This window comes from Giraffa tippelskirchi, chromosome 7, assembly GCF_054371585.1.
Source record: "Giraffa tippelskirchi isolate mGirTip1 chromosome 7, T2T-mGirTip1v1.2.pri, whole genome shotgun sequence".
NCBI lineage: Eukaryota > Metazoa > Chordata > Mammalia > Artiodactyla > Giraffidae > Giraffa > Giraffa tippelskirchi.
In genome coordinates, this window is record NC_137281.1 from 51,866,096 (window position 1) to 51,892,649 (window position 26,554).

General features: G+C 43.7%; 1 long non-coding RNA gene across 5 annotated transcripts in view; it reads right to left on the minus strand.

Moving 5' to 3' along the window:
* The window catches only part of LOC145514952 (uncharacterized), a 383,828-nt gene that overhangs the window by 273,343 nt on the left and 83,931 nt on the right, over positions 1-26,554 (minus strand). For 2 of the 5 annotated variants that reach the window (XR_014060582.1, XR_014060584.1), the window contains exons 3-4: positions 12,689-12,936; positions 6,538-6,680 (exon numbers count right to left, since the gene is read on the minus strand). The exons of the other annotated variants lie outside the window; for them this stretch is intronic. This is a non-coding gene — a long non-coding RNA (uncharacterized LOC145514952). The remainder of the gene's footprint in view (positions 1-6,537; positions 6,681-12,688; positions 12,937-26,554) is intronic. 5 annotated transcript variants of the gene reach the window in all.

Here is a 26,554-nt window from a genome sequence, read left to right on the forward strand (position 1 = left end):
GTCTGTCACATGATGTAGAATCCTGACTCCACCATCCATTACACAAACTTCTTCCTTCTGGCTTTGAATCATTTGGAAATTTGACAGGTTTGCCCACTACAACTGTATCCCAGCCATATCACAAACAAGAATGTCCTGCAATGTTCTGGTGGAGAAATTTCCATCCTACCCTCCAAAAATTGACATTAGTATAAGATCTTCATATATAAACACTCAGTTATAAATCAACTTGTTAACTTATCCAAGTCATGTTTCACTCTGTTGACTATGCAAGTTTTATAAAATATTTTACCAGCTGCCTTGCTGAGCATTACGAACGTCATCTTCCAGGCTGTTATGACGGTAAAATAATATGATCATAAAAGGAATAAGAGTTGGTTCAATATGACTAGTTCTCGGTGAAAGCTCTGTGGCTCTGAGAAATCCTAACTTCCTTTCCCACAACTTCATAAGCAGTGTGTGTGTACTCAGTCACTCAGTCAAGACGGATTCTGTGACCCAATGGACTGTAGCCCACCAGGCTCTTCTGTTCATGGAATTCTCCAAGCAAGAATACCCCCTCCAGATCTTTCTGACCCAGGGATTGAACCCATGTCTCCTGTATCTCCTGCATTGGCAGGCAGATTCATTACCACTGAGCCATCTGGAAAGCCTTGAAGTAAGCAGATGAGGCTGCTATTCTTGTTGAGTTAGGCTGAAGACTGCTGACTGTTCTATTTCAATCAAGGAAACATAACACAGGAGAATCAATGATGTGATTCACTAGGCCCATCTTTGGGGAGATTAGGAGATGTGAGTTACTAACTTTGGCTGCATATTCCTAGTATTCTCCCTGTCTGACCTTCAACTCCCCCACCTCGCTTATACACACCAAGGAACTTCTCCTTCCTCTTGGGCTATTTTAAGAAAAATAATGAGACAATGATCTGTAACTGAAGAGTAGGAATGTTTACTGGAACAAATCTCTCCACGTTAGAGAACCATTTGCTACAGTCAACCATGGAGATATAAATGAGCAGCACACAGTAAAAAAAAAAAAAAAAAAAAAAGACATGTCCCGCATGAATAAAGAACTCGCTATAAACTTATGCATTACCCAAAGCTTCACATTCCAGCCCAGGGAACAGTCCAGTATTGATAGGCACTGGCCTTCAGTTCAGTTCAGTTCAGTCACTAAGTCGTGTCCGACTCTTTGCGACCCCATGAACCACAGCACGCCAGGCCTCAGTGTCCATCACCAATTCCCAGAGTCCACCCAAACCCATGTCCATCGAGTCGGTGATGCCATCCAACCATCTCATCCTCTTCTCCTGCCCTCAATCTTTCCCAGCATCAGGGTCTTTCCCAATGAGTCAACTCTTTGCATGAGGTGGCCAAAGTATTGGGAGTTTCAGCTTCAACATCAGTTCTTCCAATGAACACCCAGGACTGATTTCCTTTAGGATGGACTGGTTGGATCTCCTTGCAGTCCAAGGGACTCTCAAGAGTCTTCTCCAACACCACAGTTCAAAAGCATCAATTCTTCGGCGCTCAGCTTTCTTTATAGTCCAACTCTCACGTCCATACATGACCACTGGAAAAACCATAGCCTTGACTAGACGGACCTTTGTTGGCAAAGTAATGTCTCTGCTTTTAAATATGCTGTCTAGGTTGGTCATAACTTTCCTTCCAAGGAGTAAGCATCTTTTAATTTCATGGCTGCAATCACCATCTGCAGTGATTTTGGAGCCCAGAAAAATAAAGTCAGCCACTATTTCCACTGTTTCCCCATCTATTTGCCATGAAGTGATGGGACCAGATGCCATGATCTTAGTTTTCTGAATGTTGAGCTTTAAGCCAACTTTTTCACTCTCCTCTTTAACTTTCAGCAAGAGGATCTTTAGTTCTTCTTCACTTTCTGCCATAAGGGTGGTGTCATCTGCATATCTCAGGTTATTGATATTTCTCCCGGCAATCTTGATTCCAGCTTGTGCTTCTTCCAGCCCAGCGTTTCTCATGATGTACTCTGCATAGAAGTTAAATAAGTAGGGTGACAATATACAGCCTTGACGTACTCCTTTCCTATTTGGAACCAGTCTGTTATTCCGTGTCCAGTTGTAACTGTTGCTTCCTGACCTGCATACAGGTTTCTCAAGAGGCAGGTCAGGTGGTCTGGTATTCCCATCTCTTCCAGAATTTTCCACAGTTTATTGTGATCCACACAGTCAAAGGCTTTGGCATAGTCAATAAAGAAGAAATAGATGTTTTCTGGAACTCTCTTGCTTTTTCGATGATCCAGTGGATGTTGGCAATTTGATCTCTGGTTCCTCTGCCTTTTCTAAAACCAGCTTGAACATCTGGAAGTTCACGGTTCACATATTGCTGAAGCCTGGCTTGGAGAATTTTGAGCATTACTTTACTAGCGTGTGAGATGAGTACAATTGTGCAGTAGTTTGAGCATTCTTTGGCATTGCCTTTCTTTGGGATTGGAATGAAAACTGACCTTTTCCAGTCCTGTGGCTACTGCTGAGTTTTCCAAATTTGCTGGCATATTGGTACTGGCCTTACTAAATTAGAAAACCCAAGGGCAGGGACATGACTATTTACACTCATACTCCCAAAGCAATGCCTGGCCCAAAGCAGACACTTGAGGGAGATTAACATCATTCATGGCCGTGTGACTTTCCAGTTCCTCTTATTAAAGAAACAAACTCTATCTTCCCACCTCTTCAGTCTGGGCCTCAGTTATGACTTGTTTTGGCCAACAGAACTAGTTCCAAGGACAGGCCCTCAGGCCTTGTGTTTCCACTTATGTTCCTGTGCCTCTGCCACCACCATGAGAACACTCCAGGACAACACGCAAGCATGAGGAACTGGTGGGGAAGACCTGTGTGGCCTTAGTTTCCCCTGCCTAGGAGAGATTACACTAGGCAACCTCCTGAGTGGACTCCAGACATGTGAGCAAGTCTTGCCAAGATCAGTAGAGCCACCCAGTCTGTTCCCAACTCACTTGAGACACATGAGCAACAGAAGTTTATTTTTCATTGTTTGCTATATGGAATTATCTTTGCTACACACCATTCTTTTTAGTGGTAGTGCTCCAATATAAGGCCAAAGAGAAGGGGGAGAAGACATTTTAACACTTAACTCATTAAGAAATTTGCCACATATGTGGTATATACCTTCATGTGTGACATATTCTTCTTATGCCAAAAGTCTCTCAAGGAATAGATGTGGAGAAAGGGAAAAAACATCTTCCCATCTGAGTCTGAAAATATCTTGAGGAGAAACAGATACCAGGCAAAGGAAAAAGGAGAAGTTCAAAAGTAGCATCTCTTGTTCTAAGCAGCAACCAGCACCATAGATTTTATGTTTGAAAGTACTAACAGGCCCACAAGATGAATTTCATCTAAGCCTGGAGACCTGAGCTCATGTTTAGGAGCTGTGCTGGCTTCCTGCCTTCACATCCACACTGAGCCCTGACTCCCTCCTCTTTATTCTACTTTTCTCTTGTGGCAAAATCATTCTTAGTAGACAAGTCAAAATTCAAACAGCAATTGAGTAGTTCTGCTTTCTCTCTCACAAGTTAAAGTCTCCCCCAAGCAATCCTTGCCTTGTTCATCTATTTCTTCCCCCAAATGGAAATGAAAGCACTTTTTGACTGTTTCTCAAGCTTCAGTTCTCTAGGTCTTAGATGAAGTGAGACAGGAGCACAGGCTCTAGAGTTAGACCATCATGAGTCCCAGATCTGCCATGTAGTAAGCGCATGACCTTGAGGAAGTTTCTTACCCTTTCAGAACTTCAATCTCCCTTTCTCTAAATGGAAAACATCATCATATCCACCTCAGAGGGCTGTTGTGAATATTAAATGAGAAAATGTAAGCAAAATGCTTAGCAGAGTCCCTGAGGCATAGAAGGTACCCAACATCCAGCAGCCAGCATGATTCTTTAAGTTCAGGGACATTCTTTTTGAGTTAGAGGATAAGCATTTGTTTTTAATCCTTTGTAATTTTTCTTCTTTTTATATGCCTTATCGATATCTGGATTTTTCAGAGAGTTCTACATACAAATACAAGGTTACTTGTCAACATTCTTCCATTTAATCTTTATGAGAGTCACTTTATACCAATTTCTAAGGTAAGACATTAATCAAGATTAGACTCTCCACCCCCAGACAATAAGAAGCCATACCAATATTAACCTGGCTTTTTAGAATTATGAATGATGAGTTTGAATTCTGAGGTTACAGGTGTCAATGCCTGCATGCATCCCTGCCAGCCAGTGGCCTTCCATTCACCCTCTGGTCTATCCCCTGGGCTTCTAACCACTAACAGAGAGTTCCAGTTCTTTCTGGACCACCCAGGTCTGCCAAGGTTCTGCCCTGAGCTCTCGACTCATGTGTTGTACTTTCCTTCTAGTCTGGCCTATTGTCTCCCACAGCCGTGGTCTCAACCCAGGCTATGGGCCTCATTGCCAGCTCCCTTGGGATGGCTGGTCAACTTGGCCAGGCAACAGTACCCACTTATTCAATTAAGCACTAGTCTAGATGTTGTTGTAAAGGTATTTTGTACATATGCTGAACATCTGCAATCAGTTTGACTTTTGAAAAAGAGAGATTATCCTCGAGAGTCTTGGGTGGATCTCGTTCAATCAGTTGAAAGGCCTTAGGAGCCAAAGTAAAGTTTCCCAGAGGAAGGAGAAATCCCAGCTGTGGGCTGCAGCATTAGCTCCTGCTCAAGAGTATGCAGTCTCACAGTTTCCCTATAGGTTTCAGACTGGCCAGCCTGAAAGACACACTTTGGCTCAGTTCCCTACTAGAACTCTGACTGATCCTCTCCTTGTGTCTCAGGCACTCCTGCCACCACCACTGACCACACAGCCAGCTCCCAAATGGCAAAAATCCAAACTGCTCCTCCAATTCATGGCAAGACCAACCAGCCCCTAGTCACAAGGTCAATTGATCGGGTTGACTGTCCTGCTTATATTATCAACACCAAAAGCCAATAACATTTTACTGAGCTACTACTATGGGCCAGAGGTCATGCCAAGTACTTTTTATGCATTGTCTCATTTAATGCTCATAGCATCATACCTAATAGGAACTATTATTATTCCTGTTTCTCCAAGGAAGGAATTAAAACTCAGAGGCTTTATGCAGCCTAAGTTCACTCAGCTCCTAAGAGGCAGAGCCAAAATTTACACCTCCTCCAGCAATATCCTAATCCAAGCTTCAGTGATTACTTGCTTAGGCTACAATGTCTGTGTCCTGCTCCCAGACTTGCCCTAAATCTGTTTTTAACATAGCAGTTGCAGCAGGCTGAATCGTAGCCTCCCAAAACCTATCCAGAACCCATGAATGTGACCTTGTGCTTTAGTCGCTCAATCCTTTCTGATTCTTTGCGACCCCATGAACTGTAGCCAGCCAGGCTCCTCTGTCCATGGGGATTCTCCAGGCAAGAATACTGGAGTGGGTTGCCATGCCTTCCTCCAGGGGATCTTCCCAACCCAGGAATCGAACTGGGGTCTCCTGCATTGCAGGTGGATTTTTACCAGCTGAGCTACCAGGGAAGCCCATCTTCCTGGAATAAGGAATGTGACCTTATTTGGGGGAAAAAAAAAAGTGTCTGCAAATGTAATCAAGGACCTTGAGATGAAACCATCCTTGATTAGAGTGGACCCTAAATCCAATAACAAGTGTGTTTAAGAAGAAAATGGAAAAAGATACACAAGTAAAACCATAAGAAGTTGGAGGTGGAGATTGGAGTAATGTAGCTGCAAGACAAGAAATGCCAAAGATTTCAGCAACCACCAGAAACTAGTGAACACTCTCCCTTGTAGCCTCCAGAAGGAACCAACCTTGCTGACACTTTGACTTTGGACTTCTGACCTGCAGCACTGTGAGGGAATGAGTTGCTGTTGCTTTAAGCTACCAATCAATGTGTGGCTTAAACTTTATTGTTATAGCAATGTTAGGAAACTAATACAGTTGTCAGAGTGATCCTTTAGAAACATAAAACAGGTCATGTCATTTTCCTATGCAAAACCTTCCAGTGGCATCATATTACACTCAAGTAAAATTCAGATCCTTTCCTCAGGCCCACCAGGCCCTATATAATCTGGCACTGCCTTTCCACTGTACTCATTGCATTCTCACTTCCCCAGCTCATTTCACCCCCGGACATGCCTGTGCACTCTCTGTTTCCCAAATGCTCCAAGCCCACGTCTACTCCCTCCACCTGGAATGTGTTTCCCAAAGATCTTCCTAGGACTAGCTCCTTCTTATCAATAAGCTCCATCTTATCAGGACGATGCTGCCCCTGTCCCATTTACACTGTCCCATTGTCCTGTTCTATCTATTACAGGACTTATAGTTGTTTGCTTGATTGGTTAGTGTCTCTTTCCCATGAAAGAAGATTCTTGTCTGCTTGTTCACTGATGAACCCTAAGACCAAGAATAGTGCTGGGTACACAGTAGGTATTCAATAAATATTTGAACATTTGATAATGAATAAGGATAGTCTATTGAACTAACCCAACTCCAGAGTTCAAAAGACCCACCAGGGGTGGAGGAAGGAAGAGTTTGAGATTCTTCGGTCTCCAGGCTACTTGTAAACCTCTGTTCAGGTGCTTCTGGGTCTGAATCAGTCTCTGCAGCAAAGCAGAGTCCCAAGCCACCTTGGGACTGTCAACTCCCCTTCCCACTGTGGCAGCAATCAGAAAGATCAGTCAGTTCAGCACAAAAGCAAAGAGAATCTCACCCAAATGCTGTCCAAGTCTGCCCTCCACCCCTCTGCTGCCCTCCACACCCCCAGGCATGCCCTGCCTCTGTCAGCCTCATACATCATCCCCAGACTCAAGCCCACAATTGAGCTCAGAGGACGTTCCTTGGACCAGCAGGCATTTCTCACCTCACTTCCTCCTTGAGCCACTGAGTAGCTCTCTACTTGCCTATGGAAAGAACCCTCAAGATGCTAATGATGCCCTCCCCAGTGTGAAGCTGCCAAGAAACCCAGCAGCATTGGGAGCTGCAACATTTCAGTCCCAGGAATCCTGTGGACTCCAGACTCCCCAACTGATTCCGTATTGTCTAATGGATCCCATTAGGCAACAGAATCACAGGCTAGAAGAAATTGATGAGAGGAGCTGACAGCAGAGGCCTTCCCTAAATAAAGTCCCTGGCACAGAGGAAGCCTGCTGGGCATCCACGCCAAGGCATGGTCACAGTCCTCTTCTCCAAGTAGCAGCTCTAGTGATGGCTCTGCAGCTGTGTGTCTGGCACAGAGAAGTGTCAGTTCTGGCCTTCCACAAAATTATCAGATCCCAATCTGGCCTTATGTAAGCTTCCTTCCCCATCCCTGCGCCCCCAAATACTGCATCTGCCTCCTCTGAATCCCCCAGTATCCAGCATCCAAGACAACCTCCATCCCTCCAAGTTTACAGAGCCCCAAGAAACTGTGCATTACAGAAACCAGGGGAACTTTTGAAAATATATTAACTCCCTCCATCCCCTCCCACAAAAATTATGACTCAACTAGCCTAAGGTGTGGCCAGCAGGCATCTTTTGGTAACTCTTTACTTTTTTCTGTTTTAAAAAACTGCAGCCACAGCTGAAGAGCTTAACTCAAGCTTCATGAGAAAACTCCAAGTCACTGAACTTCCTAGTTCCACAAACCTTACCTACACAGCTCTGGGGACCCTCCTTGACCATTGAAATTGCTGTCCTCAGGAGTGGACCTCTGTTCCTGGGAGGAGCCAGTCCTCTCACTGTTCTTAGACCATTGATCTCTCTTTTCTCTTCTGTGAAATGAACTCAATCAAATCCTAATGCTTATTACCCAGTGCTCCTACAGGCTGTGCTTGCTAAAACCACACTGAACATCATCTCTTATCCTAGACAAAGGCTATGGGTTTCTCATAGGTCTTCTTGATCCCTTCCTTAACACCTCTAATTCATTCCCCACAATGCAAACAAGTTTCTCTCTCTAAAAGATATATCCAAGCATGTCACTTCCTTGCCTGGAATGGTTAATAATGTATTCATTGCTCTAAGGATACAACTCACAAAACACTTAATCCACAAGAACTGTCATCATGGTACGCAAATTTATCTCACAGGCTTCTCTTCTCCCATTCTCTGCATTCTTCCCTCTGCTCTTCCCAGAGTCCTGCTCCCAGCACCTCAAAAGGGGTTGGGGCTCACTCCTCAGGGCCTGGGGTAACCTTTGTTGTTGTTGTTCTGTCACTAAGTCATGTCCAACTCTTTGCAACCCATGGACTGCAGCACTCCAGGCTTCCCTGTCCTTCACTACCTCCCGGAGCGTGCTCAAACTCATGTCCATTGAGTCAGTGATGCCAATCAACCATCTCATCCTCTGTCGTCCCCTTCTTCTCCTGCCCTCAGTCTTTCCCAGCATCAGGATCTTTCCCAATGAGTTGGCTCTTCACATCAGGTGGCCAAAGTATTGGAGCTTCATCTTCAGCATCAGTCTTTTCAATGAATATTCAAGGTTGATTTCCTTTAGGATTGACTGGTTTGATCTTCTTGCTGTCCAAGGGACTCTCAAGAGTCTTCTCCAACACCACAGTTCAAAAGCATTGATTTTTTCTGTGTTCAGCCTTCTTTATGGTCCAACTCTCACATCCATACATGACTACTGGAAAAACCATCGCTTTGACTATATGGACCTTTCTCAGCAAAGTAATGTCTCTGCTTTATAATACGCTGTTTAGGTTTGTCATAGCTTTTCTTCCAAGAGCGTCATTTAATTTCATGGCTGCAGTCATCTTCCACAGTAATTTTGGAAGCTAAGATAATGAAATCTGTCACTGTTTCCGCTTTTTCTCCATCTATTTGCCATGAAGTGATGGGACCGGATGCCATGATCTTCGTTTTTTGAATATTGAGTTTTAATCCTAACTCATCCTTGAAATTCAGCTTGATTATTAGGCCACTTTCTATCCCCCAGATCAGTTCAGGTCTCATTAGTCCCTCCTTGGCCCCTTGGTGAAAGTATGAAAGTGAAAGTGTTAGTCACTCAGTGGTGTCTGACTCTTTGTAACCCTATCAACTGTGGCCTGGCAGGAATTCTCCAGGCAAGAATACTGGAGTGGGTGACCATGCCTTTCTCCAAGGGATTGTCCTGAACCAGGAATTGAACCCAGGTCTCCTACATTGGCAGGTGGAGTCTTTACCATCTGAGCCACCACAGAAGCCCAGTCCCTTGGTAGCATTTGTCAAAACTGTAGTGAATTAATCACCTACAAAATTATGTGCTGTATCTGTCTCCCATAACAGGCTACAAGCAGCACGACAAGCACAATGGCCATATGTGTCTTCCTCATTATGAAAATCCCAGAGCTAGCATGGGGCCTAGCACATTCAGTTCAGTTCAGTTGCTCAGTCGTGTCCGAATCTTTGCGACCCCATGAATCGCAGCACTCTAGGCCTCCCTGTCCATCACCAACTCCTGGAGTTTACCCAAACCAATGTCCATCGAGTTAGTGATGCCATCCAACCATCTCATCCTCTGTCATCCCCTTCTCCTCCTGCCCCCAATCCTTCCCAGCATTAGGGTCTTTTCCAATGAGTCAACTCTTCGCATGAGCTGGCCAAAGTATTGCAGTTTCAGCTTCAACATCAGTCCTTCCAATGAACACCCAGGACTGATCTCCTTTAGGATGGACTGGTTGGATCTCCTTGCAGTCCAAGGGACTCTCGAGAGTATTCTCCAACACCACAGTTCAAAAGCATCAATTCTGTGGCGCTCAGCTTTCTTCACCATCCAACTCTCACATCCATACATGACCACTGGAAAAACCGTAGCCTTGACTAGACGGACCTTTGTTGGTAAAGTAATGTCTCTGTTTTTAATATGCTATCTAGGTTGGTCATAACCTTCCTTCCAAGGAGTAAGCGTCTTTTAATTTGATGGCTGCAATCACCATCAGCAGTGATTTTGAAGCCCAAAAAAATAAAGTCTGACACTGCTTCCCCATCTATTTCCCAAGAAGTGATGGGATCAGATGCCATGATCTTAGTTTTCTGAACAATGAGCTTTAAGCCAACTTTCTCACTCTCCTTTTTCACTTTCATCAAGAGGCTCTTTAGTTCTTCTTCAGTTTCTGCCATAAGGGTGGTGTCATCTGCATATCTCAGGTTATTGATATTTCTCCTGGCAATCTTGATTCTAGCTTCTGCTTCTTCCAGCCCAGCGTTTCTCATGATGTACTCTGCTATAAGTTAAATAAGCAGGGTGACAATAATATACAGCCCTGACGTACTCCTTTTCCTATTTGGAACCAGCCTGTTGTTCCGTGTCCAGTTCTAACTGTTGCTTCCTGACCTGCATACAGGTTTCTCAAGAGACAGATCAGATGGTCTGGTATTACCCTCCCTTTCAGAATTTTCCACAGTTTATTGTGATCCACACAGTCAAAGGCTTTGGTGTAGACAATAAAGCAGAAATAGATGTTTTTCTGGAACTCTCTTGCTTTTTCGATGATCCAGCGGGTGTTGGCAATTTGATCTCTGGTTCCTCTGCCTTTTCTAAAACCAGCTTGAACATCTGGAAGTTCACGGTTCACGTATTGCTGAAGCCTAGCTTGGAGAATTTTGAGCACTACTTTACTAGCGTGTGAGATGAGTGCAATTGTGTGGTAGCTGGAACATTGTTTGGCATTGCCTTTCTTCAGGATTGGAGTGAAAACTGACCTTTTCCAGTCCTGTGGCCACTGCTGAGTTTTCCAGATTTGCTGGCATATTGAGTGCAGCACTTTCACAGCATCATCTTTGAGGATTTGAAATAGCTCAACTGGAATTTCATCACCTCCACTAGCTTTGTTCATAGTGATGCTTCCGAAGGCCCACTTGACTTCACATTCCAGGATGTCTGGCTCTAGGTGAGTGATCACACCATCGTGATTATCTGGGTCGTGAAGATCTTTTCTGTACAGTTCTTCTGTGTATTCTTGCCCCCTCTTCTTAATATCTTCTGCTTCTGTTAGGTCCATACCATTTCTGTCCTTTATTGAGCCTATATTTGCATGAAATGTTCCCTTGGTATCTCTAATTTTTTTGAAGAGATCTCTAGTCTTTCCCATTCTGTTGTTTTCCTCTATTTCTTTGCATTGATCACTGAGGAAAGCTTTCTCATCTCTCCTTGCTATTCTTTGGAACTCTGCATTCAGATGGGAATATCTTTCCTTTTCTCCTTTGCTTTTCACGTCTCTTCTTTCATAGATATTTGTAAGGCCTCCTCAGACAGCCATTTTGCTTTTTTGCATTTCTTTTCCATGGAGATGGTCTTGATCCCTGTCTCCTGTACAATGTCATGAACCTCTGTCCATAGTTCATCAGGTACTTTGTCTATCAGATCTAGTCCCTTAAATCTATTTCTCACTTCCACTGTATAATCATAAGGGATTTCATTTAGGCCATACCTGAATGGTCTAGTGGTTTCCCCTACTTTCTTCAATTTAAGTCTGAATTTGGCAATAAGGAGTTCATGATCTGAGCCACAGTCTGCTCCCGGTCTTGTTTTTGCTGACTGTATAGAGCTTCTCCATCTTTGGCTGCAAAGAATATAATCAATCTGATTTCGATGTTGACCATCTGGTGATGTCCATGTGTACAGTCTTCTCTTGTGTTGTTGGAAGAGGGTGTTTGCTATGACCAGTGCGTTCTCTTGGCAAAACTCTATTAGCCTTTGTCCTGCTTCATTCTGTACTCCAAGGCCAAATTTGCCTGTTATGCCAGGTGTTTCCTGACTTCCTACTTTTGCATTCCAGTCCCCTATAATGAAAAGGACATCTTTTTGGGGTGTTAATTCTAAAAGGTCTTGTAGGTCTTCATAGAACCATTCAAGTTCAGCTTCTTCAGCGTTACTGGTTGGGGCATAGACTTGGATTACCGTGATATTGAATGGGTTGCCTTGGAAATGAACAGAGATCATTCTGTCGTTTTTGAGATTGCATCCAAGTACTGCATTTCGGACTCTTTTGTTGACCATGATGGCTACTCCATTTCTTCTAAGGGATTCCTTCCCACAGGAGTAGATATAATGGTCATCTGAGTTAAATTCACCCTTTCCAGTCCATCTTAGTTCGCTGATTCCTAGAATGTCGACGTTCACTCTTGCCATCTCCTATTCGACCACTTCCAATTTGCCTTGATTCATGGACCTAACATTCCAGGTTCCTATGCAATATTGCTCTTTACAGCATCGGACTTTGCTTCTATCACCAGTCACATCCACAGCTGGGTATAGTTTTTGCTTTGGCTCCATCCCATCATTCTTTCTGGAGTTATTTCTCCACTGATCTCCAGTAGCATACTGGGCACCTACCGACCTGGGGAGTTCATCTTTCAGTGTCTTATCTTTTCGCCTTTTCATACTGTTCATGGGGTTCTCAAGGCAAGAATACTGAAGTGGTTTGCCATGCCCTTCTCCAGTGGATCACATTCTGTCGGACCTCTCCACCATGACCCATCCATCTTGGGTGGCCCCACATGGCTTGGCTTAGTTTCATTGAGATAGACAAGGCTGTGGTCCGTGTGATCAGATTAGCTAGTTTTCTGTAGTTATAGTTTCAGTGTGTCTGCTCTCTGATGCCCTCTCGCAACACCTACTGTCTTACTTGGGTTTCTCTTACCTTGGACGTGGGGTATCCTTTCACGGCTGCTCCAGCAACTGCAGCCGTTGCTCCTTACCTTGGACAAGGGTTATCTACTCATGACGGCCCCTCCTGGCCTTGTATGTGAAGTAACTCCTCTCAGCCCTCTTGTGCCCACGCAGCCGCTGCTCCTTGGACCTGGGGTAACTCCTCTCGGCCACCACCCCCGGCCTCCAGCCCGGGCTAGCTCCTCTCGGCCACGCTTCTGCACGGACCGTCACAGCCGCCTTGCTTCTGCGCAGACCGTCGCAGCCGCCTCACTTCTGCGCAGACAGTAGCAGCCGCCTCGTATTATAAGGGTTCAATAAGTATTTGTTGAATAAGTGAGCAAAAGAATATTGATTAATTAATAAAAAATTTTAATAAAACCTATTTCCCCACACCAAATATTTTCAGGGACTACTGGGTAGCTGAATCTCTAGACTGGACGTTTAATTCAAGCAAACTTCTTGGCCTGCCTTTGAACAGTCCACAAGTTCAAAAGGGCAATGTTTGCCAAACACATTCGATTTTTTTTTTTGCATGTGATTTTTTTTTTGTTATTGATTGACAAAGAATTCTTCACTTTACCTCCCCCTCACTAAAAAAATTCCTTGAAAGGTATCTTTAAATAGTGTGTTCCCTCTGATGCCCATAAGCTGTATTAAGAAGTCATTAATTATCTGCCAGGGAGGTTAGAACTAAGAGGCAAGTCGTAAGAATGGTTGCCAGGGGAAGAAATGATGATAAATCAGCACTTAAATGAAAGTGTAAATCATAGGGGAAGTAGGACCCATTTAAAGAAGTGTGATTTGCACACAGCTTATCAAGAACTTTGTTATCATGAAACACTCTTGGAAGTGAACACTGTTGACTTGAAACAAGATTTCTACCTTTGAAAGGCATCCTTCACCCCTCTTTGGTCTTCTCAGCCCAGCTTCTGAAGGTATCTTTGAGTTGTGCTTCAGACTGGAGCGTGGGCCTGCACCTGACACTGCAGCTCACCTGCCATTGAATCAAACTCTCTGGCCCCTCAGTGCTGCAGACATTTTTCCCCAGTATGAGGGTAGCAGATTTTATACAGTTTCACTCCACCTTCAGCCAAGGTGGTTGGTCCCTTAGAAGAGAAGAGGGTGCTCTCCAGGCATGTTGTCGGCAGTGTAGGGAGTGCTCCATCAAGAAAGAACACTTAACTGAGTGGCTAGTGGGTATAAGCACTGGTGTTCATGGTTTGATGTACCCTTTACCAAAAACTGTGGAAATAAACAAAAACCATGCAGGGCTTCCTATAGCAGGGGAGTCAACCATCATCACTTGTTCTGATGGGAAGCAGTTGGCCTGGGGAAGCTGTAGGTGGGCTAATGAAGCAGGACAGCCTACTCAATGGATTAGGGAAGCAGATGTAACTTTCTCCATTTGGTCCTAAGTTGGAAACAGGATAAAATTAAGGAAAAAAAAAAAGTACGGAAGCCAGCAATCATTGGTCAAATCCTGGCCATTTGGGGCCAACTGCTGCAGAGATTATACGTAGGGTTCTATTTTTATATGTGGTTTAGTTATTATCATTATCATTATTCATTTGTCTTTATCATTTATGGACATTTATCATTGTCCATATTCAATCTTTTCCCAGAAAGGCACAAGATCCCACCAGCGGTTTCTACAAGGAAATGCTCTGGCTCTCTTCCAGGGAACAGCCAGAACTGGGTTTCTCTCCATGGGAAATTTCCTGGTGCTTTTAAGAGTCAGTTGGCTCTACTGTTTTAGAAAAGGCAGAGGAACCAGAGATCAAATTGACAACATCCACTGGATCATCGAAAAAGCAAGCGAGTTCCAGAAATACATCTATTTCTGCTTTATTGACTACGCCAAAGCCTTTGACTGTGTGGATCACAATAAACTGTGGAAAATTCTGAAAGAGATGGGAATACCAGACCATCTGATCTGTCTCTTGAGAAACCTGTATGCAGGTCAGGAAGCAACAGTTAGAACTGGACACGGAACAACAGACGGGTTCCAAATAGGAAAAGGAGTACGTCAAGGCTGTATATTATTGTCACCCTGCTTATTTAACTTCTATGCAGAGTACATTGTGAGAAATGCTGGGCTGGAAGAAGCACAAGCTGGATTCAAGATTGCTGGGAGAAATATCAATAACCTCAGATATGCAGATAACACCACCCTTATGGCAGAAAGTGAAGAACTAAAGAGCCTCTTGATGAAAGTGAAAGAGGAGAGTGAAAAAGTTGGCTTAAAGCTCAACGTTCAGAAAACTAAGATCATGGCTTCTGGTCCCATCACTTCATGGGAAATAGATGGGGAAACAGTGGAAACAGTGGAAACAGTGTCAGACTTTATTTTTTTGGGCTCCAAAATACTGCAGATGGTGATTGCAGCCATGAAATTAAAAGACGCTTACTCCTTGGAAGGAAGGTTATGACCAACCTAGATAGCATATTTAAAAGCAGAGACATTACTTTGCCAACAAAGGTCCGTCTAGTCAAGGCTATGGTTTTTCCAGTGGTCATGTATGTATGTGAAAGTTGGACGATGAAGAAAGCTGAGTGCCGAAGAATTGATGCTTTTGAACTGTGGTGTTGGAGAAGACTCTCGAGAGTCCCTTGGACTGCAAGGAGATCCAACCAGTCCATCCTAAAGGAGATCAGTCCTGGGTGTTCATTGGAAGGACTGATGTTGAAGCTGAAACTGCAATACTTTGGCCAGCTCATGCGAAGAGTTGACTCATTGGAAAAGACCCTAATGCTGGGAAGGATTGGGGGCAGGAGGAGAAGGGGACGACAGAGGATGAGATGGTTGGATGGCATCACTAACTCGATGGACATGGGTTTGGGTAAACTCCAGGAGTTAGTGATGGACAGGGAGGCCTGGCATGCTGCGATTCATGGGGTCGCAAAGAGTTGGACACGACTGAGCGACTGAACTGAACTGAATCCTCCCGAGTTGTTCCCTGCTTCACCAGGCTGGGGTCTGTGCTCACTAGGGATGCTGTTTAAGAGAATCATCCCTCAGTATCCTCCATTCTGCTCCTCTTCTCTGTGCCCTCATGGCTCTTGGCTTTTCTCTCTGATGAGCAAGGCTTATTGTCATTGGGTGCTGAATATCCATCTCAACTCTTAGTCCTTGGGTCCTCGAAGATGGGACTGGGTCTGAGGTATCATCACAGCCTCAGAGTCCAGCACAGTACCTGATCAACAGAAAGTATATAACAGATGTCTCATGTATAATTCAGTGAATGCATTGGTTTTACTGCCAGCCACTCAATGACAAGGAAAGGATAGGGAAAAAACGAAAACAATAAACACAGAGTAATTACACAAGCTCAAGAAATCTTAGAATATTCTGCAGGAATGTCCCTGGTCTTCATGAAACATAAATGGGCCCACAACAGAGTCTTTCCTCTTCTTTTTCCTTTTCTGCTTGCCATTCCTAAAGGCTTCTGGATAAGATTTCATCTCTTTTCCTCTTCATATTTTTCCCAGATTTGAGGGGCTTATGTTTTCCTTGCATCCATATATATATTGCAATACAGGAGATGCAGTAGAATCTCAAAAATTCATTAATTATGTGATTTCAAAACAGGTGATTACAGGAGGTGGGTGGTCATTTTTGGTCAGTTTTTGAACAACTATGGCAAAAGTTGACAATGGATATGTTCACAGATGAGTCCACTAAGGAAAACCTCACCTTGGCCACCCTCATCCAGGGGAAATGTCCTCTACATGATGTAAAATAACAACTATAATGACAATTAAAATATAACCACTGTGTGATGTAAGAGGCAATGTGTGTGTCAGAGCACAGCTACCCTGAGGCTTTTTTGGGGACACAGAAACTGCTAAGCAAAATTCTATTTACCCAAGTCACAGAATCTATGTCTTTACAGTTGAGATCATCTAATTAAGTCAGGTAAGAGTCCCCATCTTGGCCCAACTCAGCCACATAATTAAAGGAAAATCAAAACGCTTTGGGAGCTCTGGGCTCCCAAAATTGTCAGTGCTCCAGTATTTAGCCAGTTGTAAATACAGCAAGAGCCAGCACCTCGGCCATAACAAAACAAAGAGGATAAGCCATTTTCCCTACGCCCCTAGCCCAGGCTGTTAACTGCAGTTGTGCATGTCTACTATCCAACGATAATCACAACCCTGAGGCCTTACAAGGTTGGGAAATGCCTTCTGAAGCATCAAACAGAGATTAACTTGCCTTGCCTATAGTTGTAGCATTAATTTAAATTACAATTTTTTGAAAACTGGTATTGGATTACCAGTTTGCAAAGGACATGAAATCTTATCTAAAGGTGACTCTTTATGAACCAGAATGTGCAATTAAAATGAATCTTCTTTTTCTGGATTTCTAGATGCACGAGACTTTTTTAAAAACTATTTATTGAATATAAAAGCCACCATTTGCTTGGGAAAAGGAACATTACGGTTTTCGAGCATTTTCACATATTTTCTCATCTGATACCAATATATTAGAAGTGTAGATGAGGTAAGATGTAGCCCCATCCTTCTACTCTCTTTTTAAAGTAATTTTTATTGGAGTAGAGTTGATTTACAATGTTGTGTTAGTTTCTGCTGTACAGCAAAGTGAATCAGTTACACACACACACACACACACACACATATATATATATATACCCACCCTTTTACTTTTACACACACATTTTGTAGCTCTGTTTCGGAGCACTTCCCTCAGGCCACTGGAGAACACTTTGCCCAACTGGGTGAAGAGCTGGAAGTGTCTGGAAATTTATACTCCCCCTTTCCTCCCCACTCAGTCCTTATCCAGTGACTGGGGTACAGGAGTATGAAAAGCCCAGCCCCGCTGCCACAGATGGGGACCACCAGGGGGCTTAGCTCATTCCCCAGAATTCCCGCAAGATCAGGCTGGCGCTTCCCTCCTTCTGCAGGACTTTGCTGTGATCACACTCTGGCTCCTCTTCCTCAACTTCCTCCACTGCTCCCCTCTTCCCTCCCAATGTAGGAGTACTTCCTTAATACATCACTGGAACCCAAACCCATACATCAGGCGGCTGTTCCTGAAAAGTCTGACCTAAAACTCAGGGATGACTATGAACCTTCTGCAAAGGAAACAATGGAAACAGTGAAAGAGTTTATCTTTGGGGGCACCAAAATCACTGCAGATGGTGAGTGCAGCCATGAAATTAAAAGATGCTTGCTCTTTGGAAGAAAGGCTATGACCAACCTAGAAAGCATATTAAAAAGTAGAGACATTACTTTGCCAACAAAGGTCCATCTAGTCAAAGCTATGGTTTTTCCAGTAGTTGTGTACGGATGTGAGAGTTGGACTATAAAGAAAGCTGAGCGCCGAAGAATTGATGCTTTTGAACTGTGGTGTTGGAGAAGACTCTTGAGAGTCCCTTGGACTGCAAGGAGATCCAACCAGTCCATCCTAAAGGAAATCAATCCTGAATATTCATTGCAAGGACTGATGCTGAAGATGAAGCTCCAATACTTTGGCCACCTGATGTGAAGGGCTGACTCATTGGAAAAGACCCTGAAAAAGACTGAAGGTGGGAGGGGAAGGGGATGACAGATAGTTGGATGGCATCACCAACTTGATGGACATGAGTTTGAGCAAGCTCCGGGTGTTGGTGATGGACAGGGAAGCCTGGTGTGCTGCAGTCCATGGGGTTGCAAAGAGTTGGACATGACTGAGAGACTGAACTGAACTGAACTAACAAAGGAAACTCAGAGAATTGAGTGACTTGCTCAACATCATAACATAAGCTGAGTCCAGAATCCAAGTCTTACAATTAATCAGTCATTCAGTTGATATTTATTAAGCACCTACTACTATATTCAGACCAGAAAATAGTGAGGCAAATCGGTACCTACCTCCATTCAAATGCACAGGCTGGTGAAAAAAATAGCAAGACCCATCACGGTGTTTTTAGATGACAGTATTTTCTAGCTGAAAGGATACTGGAATACATGATATTCTTCACATGTTTTTAGGTTGATTTTGTCTGATTTCCATTTGAAGGCAATCAAAAGAGCAAGCAACTTTTACTGAGCACCACACAAAACATCACCTCCACTAGCTTTGTTCATAGTGATGCTTCCGAAGGCCCACTAGACTTCCTACTCCAGGATGTCTGGCTCTAGGTGAGTGATCACACCACAATGGTTACCTGGGTCATGAAGATCTTTTTTGTACAGTTCTTCTGTGTATCCTTGCCACCTCTTCTTAATATCTTCTGCTTCTGTTAGGTCCATACCATTTCTATCCTTTATTTTGCCTATCTTTGCATGAAATGTTCCCTTGGTATCTCTAATTCTCTTGAAGAGATCTCTAGTCTTTCCCATTCTATTGTTTTCCTCTATTTCATTGCACTGATCACTGAGGAAGGCTTTCTCATCTCTCCTTGCTATTCTTCGGAACTCTGCATTCAAGTGGGTATATCTTTCCTTTTCTCCTTCACCTTTCAATTCTCTTTTCTCAGCTATTTGTAAGGCCTACTCAGACAACCATTTTGCCTTTTTACATTTGTTTTTCTTGGAGATGGCTTTGATCACTGCCTCCTATACAATGCCATGAAACTCCATCCATAGTTCTTCAGGTACTCTGTCTATCGGATCTAATCCCTCAAATTAGATTTTGTTCACATCACTATGAACAAAGCTAGTGGAGGTGATGGAATACCAGTTGAGCTATTTCAAATCCTAAAAGATGAAGTTAAAGTGCTGCACTCAATATGCCAGCAAATCTGCAAAACTCAGCAGTGACCACAGGACTGGAAGAGGTCAGTTTTCACTCCAATCCCGAAGAAAGGCAATGCCAAAGAATGTTCCAGCTACCGCACAACTGCACTCATCTCACACAGTAGCAAAGTAATGCTCAAAATTCTCCAAGTCAGGCTTCAACAGTACGTGAACGATGAACTTCCAGATGTTCAAGCTGGTTTTAGAAAAGGCAGAGGAAACAGAGATCAAATTTCCAACATCCATTGGATTATCAAAAGAGCAAAAGAGTTTCAGAAAAAATATCTACTTCTCCTTTATTGACTACGCCAAAGCCTTTGTGTGGATCATAACAAACTGTGGAAAATTCTTCAAGATGTGAGAATATCAGACCACCTTACCTGCCTCCTGAGAAATCTGTATGCAGGTCAAGAAGCAACAGCTACAACTGAACATGAAGCAACAGACTGGTTCCAAACCGGGAAAGGAGTACGTCAAGGCTATATATTGTCACCCTGCTTATTTAACTTATATGCAGAGTACATCATGAGAAACGCTGGGCTGGAAGAAACACAAGCTGCAATCAAGATTGCAGGGAGAAATATCAATAACCTCAGATATGCAGATGACACCATCCTTATGACAGAAAGTGAAGAAGAACTAAAGAGTCTCTTGATTAAAGTGAAAGAGGAGAGTGAAAAAGTTGGCTTAAAGCTCATCGTTCAGAAAACTAAGATTATGGCATCTGGTCCCATCACTTCATGGCAAATAGATGAGGAAACAATGGAAACAGTGAGAAAATTGGGGGGAGGGGGTTCCAAATTCACCGCAGATGGTGACTGCAGCAATGAAATTAAAAAATGCTTGCTTCTTGGAAGAAAAGCTATGACTAACCTAGACAGCATATTATGAAGCAGAGACATTACTTTGTCAACAAAGGTCCATCTAGTCAAAGCTATGGTTTTTCCAGTAGTCATGCATGGATGTGAGAGTTGGACTATAAAGAAAGCAGAGCACCGAAGAATTGATGCTTTTGAACTGTGCTGATGGAGAAGACCCTTGAGAGTCCCTTGGACTGCAAGGAGATCCAACCAGTCAATCCTAAAGGAAGTTAGTCCTGAATATTCATTGGAAGGACTGATGCTGAAACTGAAACTCCAATATTTTGGCCACCTGATGTGAAGAACTGACTCATTGGAAAAGACCCTGATGCTGGGAAAGATTGAAGGTGGGTGGAGAAGGGGATGACAGAGGATGAGATGGTTGGATGGCATCACCAACTCAATGGACATGAGTTTGAGTAAACTCTGGGAGTTGGTGCTGGACAGGGAGGCCTGGCATGCTGCAGTCCATGGGATCACAAAGAGTCAGACATGACTGAGTGACTGAACTGAACTGACCACAAAACATGAGGTGTCCCAGGTCTAACCAGTTGCCTTCTCTGCCCATTGGTGGCCCAAGTCCAAGTAGCTGCTAGGAGAACATGGGTGGAAAGGGATGGTGGTGGGGACTTAATGGGACACATGCTTAAAAAAGAAAAGAAGGAAATGCCTACATCTAGGAAGAGTCTCACCCCGGGGGAGGCAGAGATCCTGCACTCAGTTTCCATCACTTCTGACACACCCCAGGGAAACTAGCGCCTCACATGTCAGCTTCCTGAGGAAGATCTAAGCCCATCCTCCTAAGTCAGCCACAATAATGCCTACAGATATGAGGCATCACCAGAATCTGATGGCTCAGCAGTCTGCAACTGTGTTCCTAAACCTGGCTCACTTTCAATGAGATGCAGAAAGGTAAAGCTACTCATCCAAGTTCATACAGTCCAGTAAGAGGCAAAGCTAAGATGTGAGCACAGGCAGGCCTAACTCCAAAACCCACACTTTAAGAATAACTAATGAGAAAAAGGCAAGGAGAAGACTGTTCTCATGAACACTCAGTACTCTCAGCAGAATAAACTAAGCTGATAAGTGGATGCCTAAACATAAAGGGAAATAAATTCTCACTCAAAAATGTAAAAGTTAAATTAAATCTTATATTACAAAGAAATACCCCAGAAAGAAGGAGGAAAGCCTAAAAATGAAATAACATAAATGTTCTAAAACTTTAAAGATGTGTCTGCTAGGGAGGAAAAGCTAATGATGAAAGATGCTGGAAGTCATTTGTGTCTGCTTTCCTTTATCTTCCTGAGTTCATTGTAATTCCCCTGTATCACTTACTGTGAGAAAATAAAAAGTAGACCTTGAAAAGACAAGAACAGGGTTAAGCAGTATTTTCCTTGTGCACATCAAATCATTGTTTGGATCAGACTTTTCCCAAGAACTACAGTAGCAAAATCAGACAAATACATATTTTTCCCTACATACAAACAGGGGAAAGAGAGACAAATGCTAGAAATGGCAAAGCCAATCTAACTTTATCTGGCAGAGCAAATCTGAGATTAATCTAACCTGAGGTTAAGCCATGGAAGGACACATGGAAGAGAAGAGTCAGCAGGCCTAAACACACCTAGAAAATGGCACCATGAAGTGAAGGCTTAAGCTAAAGAATATTTCTTTCCAGATCCAACCAGGATCTAACCATTTTGCAGGCACAGAACATGGGCTCTCTTGTGTGGGAGGACACCTTGTGGGGAATCATAGGGAATCCCTTCTTTCATCTCCTACCCTCTAGAAATCTCTGTCCTCAGATCCAAGCAAGGGAATCTAGAATTTTTACTTGGCTCCCTCTTGGGGCGTAAAGCCCCATTTAAAATGCAAAGAGAGTCTGGAAGGGAAATAAAGCTTCATTTACTTGAAGCAAGGCCCTTGAAACCTTCCCTGTGTATACACTCCCTCACTAGTGATCTTGGACATTACTTGCCCATAAAAAAATGTGATGCTGGTCAAACTCTCTTCTCCAGAGTTTGTCATGAGAACTTCAAGAATATGTAGAAGGATTGGGCACTTAAGGGTGTTCAATAACACTAAGTTCTCTCCCCTGTAATGGAGAAAGAATAGTGAGAGGCATAGGGAAATAAATTTAATGAGGATATGGGAGTAGAGGAGGGAAAAAAGGAGACTGAGCCTCAAGCTGTCTTTGGCTGCAATAGAGCCATTAGGAAGCACACTAAGTGAGCTGCACCCAGTGGATGGGAGTCAGAGCATGGAGAAGTGGAGTATAGAGCACAAGTGTCTTTTTATCCAACCCAGCACAGATATGCCTACTTGGGAGACACTCTTCCCAGGGAATGTGTGAATGAAGTCAAGCTCCAGCAAGAAGCTGAAAATTGGCTGCACTCATCAGAGGCCAGAGGCTGAAGAGATGCTTATAGCACATGGAGGTAGGAACTAATGCCCTCCTACTCTGGTTAACAGTAGATCTTACACTTCAGTCAGATCAAATCTGGAGGAGTAGTTAAAAAACACATTGCTGAGTCCCAAACCAGCCTTTCTGATTCAATAGGGCTGCAGTGGAACCCAAGAATTAGCTTTTCTAACAAATTCCCAGGTGGAAGTAATGACGCTGGTCCAGGAACCACACTTTGAGAACCACCATCTCATACTTACCCATAGTAGCCCTAGGAAAGATTCCCAGCCTAGAATCTCTTGGGCAATTCATTCTCTTCTTGGTGGCCCACATGTGAGCTGAAGCAATGTGCTAGATGACCTCAAGGACCCCTTCCTACTCTGACATTCACTTACCTTGCAGGTCTAACTAGTTCAGTGCACTTATTGCCTAGTTCTGGGCTGGGAATTGTGGGGAGACCAGGCATGCAGAAGTGATTGAACAACAAGGAGAATCAACAGAATACGGAAAGAGCAAATACTGCATTTTTTTCCCCCACTGCTCTAATTTTCTTCCATGCTCTAAAGTGCTCTCCTGATTTCAATTAAGCTTGCCCTGGGCTCCAGAGGTTAACAGATATTTAAAGTAAGGAGTGAGCCGTTTGGCCAGGTAAAGTTGTTCTAAAAGTCCTCCCCTGGAAGGATTCTCAGCCCCTCAGGCTGTGCGTCTGTGACTCAGTGGTGACATCTGGTGGCCATCAAGGTGAGTCCCGGGCCCCGGCAACACCCACATGTGCTCCTAAAGACCAGGACACAAAAAGAGGAGTGCCTCTGTTCCCATAATAAGTCCATTTCTCAGCCACCTCCAGCTGACCTATTCTCTTGGTTGAATACCAGAAACATTAAAGCCTCCAACTCCTATTTTATTTCTCTATTCATTCACCCATTTGAAAGGATATAATCCTTAGGAGGCTGACAACCCCACTGTGGCTGATGCATCTTAACTAATATTCATATCTAAACTGTTTGGTTAAAGGAACACATCAAAGCTTTGGCAGGGAGAAAAATACATCCTAACTGGCTTCCAACAATTTGATCTAAGCAAATAAATAAGTCATTTTCATTTCCAGTTTAACATAAGAATATTTTTACATGATAATTTGCTTTTAAATATTCTAGCTGTGAAGTTTAATAATGGCACATGAAGCTGCCTGTCATTTCATATTTATGTTCCAATCCCAGTTTTGACAGTTCCCAAGGGTTCTAGACAGCTTGGCTAGAGATATTCCAGGCCATGTTATCATAATAACAGGTAGAAAACCCAGCCCCAGCGCCAGGAAAGAATAGAAAAACTTTAACAGGGCTTTGAACAGGAGACTGGCTCACCTTTTGCCCCTTCTTGCAACAAAGCAAGTCTACAACTTAGTGAAATGATCAACCAAGCCCTCCACTCCTGTGTCTTTTTTTTAATTTATTTATTTTTAACTGGAAGATAACCACTTTATAATGTTGTGTTGGCTTCTGCCATATAGCAACATGAATCAGCCATAGGTATAAGTATGTCCACTCCCTCTTGGACCTCCCTTCCACCTCCCACCCCATCCCGCCCCTCTAGGTTGTCACAGAGCACCGTGTTTGAGCTCCCTGCGTCATTCAGCAAGTTCCCACTGACTGTTTTACATATGGTAATATATATGTTTCAATGCTACTCTCTCAAATATATGATCACAGGTGCTTTTCAAAGCAAACAATGTCAGGAAAGGCCCTACTCTCACAAGGACTGGCTAATGGCAACAGCAGCTGGTTTTGATTGAGTGCTTACTCTGTGCTGGGCACTGTGCCCAGAGCATTACATGCAGATGGCTGAATCTCCACAGCGTAGATGAGACTGGGACTTCGCCAGGTGAGAGAGGGCCTTTGCTCAAGGTCTCATGCTGAGCACAGTTTGGGGCTGGGGTCTGAACCCAGAAGTCTGACTCTAGAACAGGAATCAGACTGGAGTGAATGCCACTTTTCCCCACCTAGTCAAACCCTTCAAAGCTCAGCTTCAACATTTTCTCCTCCAGCCTTGCTTTTCCCAACACTGCTACAGCCACTTCACCACCTTCCAAGCAAGAGCAATGCCTCTTGCCACTGCAGTGTCGCCCCTGCCTTATCACCACCCCTCCATAGACCACATAAGCATCTTAAAGGCAGAACCAATATCGAACCTGTATAATGACACCCCCACCTCCAGCTGGCATAGAACATTGTAAGCAGCCAGCAACTGATATGTTTTTGTCGAATGAACAAATAAACAAGCAGACCTTGAGAAAGGCACTTCTACTCTGTAAGAGACCCCTTGGGTTGGAGGAAGGGGCTAACCCCCTCGAATGGAGTGAACAGTAAGAGGGAGATGAGAAGGTAGAACAACAGCAAGGACACCTACAGAATCAGTCGGAAGGGAGCTCTGTACTTAACTGCATTCCCACCACTGAATAAGACTGCCTCACGTCAAAGAGTCAGGCACCATAGCATGGAGCTGATACACAGAGGGCTTATGAAGCCCTCCCTCTTTCTGCAATGGGATTTGTGGGTGATATGTATCGGTCCCCTGCTAAAAGCCTGGGCATCTTGCACAGTGCCTGACACATAGAAGGGGCTCAATGAATATTTTTAAATTGCTCAAACTTTAATTTCGGCAACAATGACAAAGCAATGATAAGGTCTGTGTCATATGCAAGAGCAACTGCCAGAGTTTCTCAGTCTTTTAGTAAAAGGGTGATGCATGTGTGTTCATATTCTACAGATGCTAATTGTTGACAACATGATTCAGTGGCTTAACAAATTGGAACTGACACCATCAACCTGCTCGATCCATCTACAATCTTTTATCATCAATGCAGGGGACTTGGTCAGCTGAGCAGGGCCAGTTTCCCCTGTGAGGCCAGCATCTTGTTTCCTATTAGTGACGAGCATTACAAGTAAACAGAGCAGCTTAGTAGCATTAAATTGCTTCCAAGAGCCCAGCCAAAACCACAAGCAATGTAGAAAAATAAAAATAAGGAGAGAACAGACTCAAGTCGATGCACATTTACTGAGCAGAAGTTCATTAACTAGTTTCTCTACCACCAGCCTGGCTGCATCCCACCCTCCATAGAGTACCCAGAGTGATCTTTCTAAAATGCCAGTCAGTTCACATCACCTCCCTGTTTAAAATGCTTTAGTAATTTCTTTATTCTCTCCTTGTCATTCATGTCTTCCCAGATGCTCTGGAATTTGAGCCTTGCCTACTTCTCTAGCCCCAAACTGCCCCATTCTCCTCATGCTACACTGTACTACACACACACACACATATACACTCACTCACTCCACTCGAGAGTACACCATGACTGTGGAGTCTCTTCCAACAGGACCTTTGCACAACCTGACCCCCACCTCCCCATGGCATCTTTCTGGAACAATTTCTCTGCGCTTTCACCTACCTAATTCCTTCAATATTTTTAACTCTACTGTTTTATGGCAACCAGGGAGGCTTCCCTGATATAATAGGTTGAATGGTAGCCCCCTCAACAGATATGATCACATCATAACCCCCAGAACCTATGAATGTGACCTGACCCTTGAAAAAGGGGCTTGCAGGTGTAAGTAAGTTAAAAATCTCGAGATGACAGCATCCTGGATTATCTGGGTGGGCCCTAAATCCAGGGACAAGTGCCCTTACAGGAGACACAGAGGGTAGACACAGGGAGTAGGAGGAAAGGGTCATATGAAGACTGAGGCAGAGATGGGAGTGATGCAGCCACAAGCCATGAAACAACTGGAGATACTAGAAACTACAAGAGGTGAGGAAGGATTCTCCCCTAGAGTTTTCAAAGAGAGCATAATCTTGCTGCCATCCCTATTTCAGATATCTGGACTCCAGGATCGGGAGACAATGGATTCTGTTGTTTTAAG